The sequence below is a fragment of the Oryx dammah genome, unplaced genomic scaffold (genome assembly GCF_014754425.2).
Source record: "Oryx dammah isolate SB20612 unplaced genomic scaffold, SCBI_Odam_1.1 HiC_scaffold_25, whole genome shotgun sequence".
Taxonomy (NCBI): domain Eukaryota; kingdom Metazoa; phylum Chordata; class Mammalia; order Artiodactyla; family Bovidae; genus Oryx; species Oryx dammah.
The window spans coordinates 78,821,629-78,825,126 of record NW_024070209.1 but is presented as its reverse complement, the minus strand read 5'-3'; the positions used below and the strand labels follow the sequence as shown (position 1 = coordinate 78,825,126).

The following is a 3,498-nucleotide window of genomic DNA, read 5'->3' as shown; positions in this document are numbered from 1 at the left end:
TCAAAAGAACTACCCAATATTGAGGGAAACAGAGCTGCCTAATGACAAAAAAGAAAAAAATAATTTAAATGGCTGATTTGTTAGGTTTGAATGTGAAAAACATTAAAAATCTCAAATTCATTGCCAGCTTATAGCACACATCAAATCTGATCCTGAAAAGTGAAAAACCAACAAGAAGCTTCAGACAATTTAGAAACAGCATGTTCACTCAGTATATAGTATTTGCATATCAGTTCAGTTCAGTTCAGTTCAGTTGCTCAGTCATGTCTGACTTTTTGCGACCCCATGAATCGCAGCACGCCAGGCCTCCCTGTCTATCACCAACTCCCAGAGTTCACTCAGACTCATGTCCATCGAGTCAGTGATGCCATCCAGCCATCTCATCCTCGGTCGTCCCCTTCTCCTGTCCCCAATCCCTCCCAGCATCAGGGTCTTTTCCAATGAGTCAACTCTTCTCATGAGGAGGCCAAAGTATTGGAGTTCCAGCTTCAGCATCATTCCTTCCAAAGAACACCCAGGACTGATCTCCTTTAATATGGACTGGTTGGATCTCCTTGCAGTCCAAGGGACTCTCAAGAGTCTCCTCCAACACCACAGTTCAAAAGCATCAATTCTTCAGTGCTCAGCTTTCTTCACAGTCCAACTCTCACATAATTATTCTTAATTCTGTTAAATCCTAAGGCATCTTCTAGCAGACATTTGATGTCACACCAGGAGCAAAAGAAGAGGGCATGGAGACTTAAAAGGTAACAGAACTATATTTCTTTCCTAACTGGAATATAATTCTGATGGATTTTTTCCAAGTTATTTGGGATTTTTGAGGTTTAACACTGATTGAGCAGATATAAGACAAACACATATTGTTTTGTAAGCTAACTTGCCATACTGCATTATGTAAGATAAAAGTGGTTTTGAAAGGAATAGCACATACAAGTGTAAAAATCTGCACACGCCTCCAGAAATCAACCTTGTAACTTTATTTGATTCAATATGGTGGCTCAGATGGTAATCTGCCTGCAATGCAGGAGACTAGGGTTTGATCCCTGGGTCAGGAAGATCCCCTGCAGGAGGGGACAGCAACCCACTCCAATATTCTTGCCTGGAGAATCCCATGGACAGAAGAGCCTGGAGGGCGACAGTTCATGAGGTTGCAAAGAGTTTGACACGACCGAGTGACTAACACTTTCACTATATTTAAAACAGCTGGCATAAAATCAGTGAAGGAGAAAGGGCAAGCAATTTTGATAAATTTAAATTAGCATTAACTGCTAAAAACACCCAAAATAATAATAACCTATTTGGAGAATAATTCAAAATCAAAATACATTAAATTACTAAATACTGATAACAAGAAAGATACTCAGAAGAGAAGGATATTGAGTAGACTTGGACTATGTTAACTAAAGCATGAATGGTAAAAGAAAAATTAGAGTAGCTGCTAAAAGAATAAATGTATACTTTTCAACATGCTAGAGGAATAAATAGAAAAAATAAAATAACCTATGAAATAAAATTAGAAAAGGAGGAAATCGAGAAAAGAAAACAAACATGGCAAATCGAAAACACAATATTGCTGAAAATATAAAATTAGAAATTTAAATTTTTAAGGCTGAATCACAATAAAGCAATATATTTCTACACATACCACACATTGTAGTTATAGTTATATGTAGGGTTATATGATTGCTTCTATTGAATATCTGGCATCTAAGAAGTTCTCAGAGGAAAATTTAAGGTTTTACATTTATACATCAGAAAAAGCAAGATTGAAAATTAATAAAATAGTATTAATAAATCAAGAGAGACCTTTTCCTTGGCAAGATGGTGGAGTACGACTTGACCACTCGCATCGCGCACTTTTTAGATCGGCACTTAGTCTTTCCGTTGCTTGAGTTTCTCTCCGTAAAAGAGATATATAATGAAAAGGAGTTGTTACAAGGGAAATTGGATCTTCTTTGCAATACCAACATGGTAGACTTTGCTATGGATGTGTACAAAAACCTTTATTCTGATGATATTCCTCATGCTTTGAGAGGAAAAAGAACTGTTGTTGCACAGCTGAAACAGCTTCAAGCAGAAACTGAACCAATTGTGAAGATGTTTGAAGATCCAGAAACTACAAGGCAAATGCAGTCAACCAGGGATGGTCGAATGCTGTTTGACTACCTTGCAGACAAGCATGGTTTCAGGCAGGAATATTTAGATACACTGTACAGGTATGCAAAATTCCAGTATGAATGTGGAAATTACTCTGGAGCAGCAGAATATCTTTACTTCTTTAGAGTGTTGGTTCCAGCAACGGATAGAAATGCTTTGAATTCACTCTGGGGAAAACTGGCCTCTGAAATCTTAATGAAGAATTGGGATGCAGCCATGGAAGACCTGACATGGCTAAAAGAGACCATAGATAATAATTCTGGGAGTTCTCCACTTCAGTCTCTTCAGCAGCGGACATGGCTCATTCATTGGTCTCTGTTTGTTTTCTTCAATCACCCCAAAGGGCGCGATAACATTATTGATCTCTTCCTTTACCAGCCACAGTATCTTAATGCAATTCAAACGATGTGTCCACATATTCTCCGCTATTTGACCACAGCAGTCATAACCAACAAAGATGTTCGAAAACGCCAGCAGGTGCTGAAAGGTCTGGTCAAAGTTATTCAGCAGGAGTCATACACATATAAAGACCCAATTACAGAATTTGTTGAATGCTTATATGTTAATTTTGACTTTGATGGGGCTCAGAAAAAGCTAAGGGAATGTGAATCAGTACTAGTAAATGATTTCTTCTTGGTGGCTTGTCTTGAGGATTTCATTGAAAATGCCCGTCTCTTCATATTTGAGACTTTTTGTCGCATCCATCAGTGTATCAGCATTAACATGTTGGCAGATAAACTGAACATGACTCCAGAAGAAGCTGAAAGGTGGATTGTAAATTTGATTAGAAATGCAAGGCTGGATGCCAAAGATTGTTTCTAAATTAGGTCATGTGGTTATGGGTAACAATGCAGTCTCACCCTATCAGCAAGTGATTGAAAAGACCAAAAGCCTTTCATTTAGAAGCCAGATGTTGGCCATGAATATTGAGAAGAAACTTAATCAGAATAGTAGGTCAGAGGCTCCTAACTGGGCAGCTCAGGACTCTGGCTTCTACTGAAGAACTGTACAGAAAAATTGAAAAACCTTTAAAAGAAAGGTGAAATAATAAAACCATTATATAAAGGTGAAACCTTTTAGAAACAACATATTTAGTATAATTTTGGAGAATTTGAATAAAATTGACCATTTCATTAAAAAAAAATCAAGAGATAGTGTTGCAAATAATAGAAATAAGAGAAAATTTTATAAAACAAATCAAAAAAAAATCATATAGATTATTGAGAAACCTAAAATATAGTTAATTGAAATAGCAGATAAAGGAAAGATAGAAACAAGGAATGAGTGAATAAAGAAATGAATGAAACTCTGGCATGATTAAGATGTCCCAGGATAGCTGAA

General features: G+C 36.9%; 1 pseudogene; it reads left to right on the top strand.

Moving 5' to 3' along the window:
* The first annotated feature begins 1,807 nt into the window (after positions 1–1,807).
* On the top strand, positions 1,808–3,288 carry LOC120851917 (annotated as a pseudogene).
* The last annotated feature ends 210 nt before the right edge of the window (positions 3,289–3,498 follow it).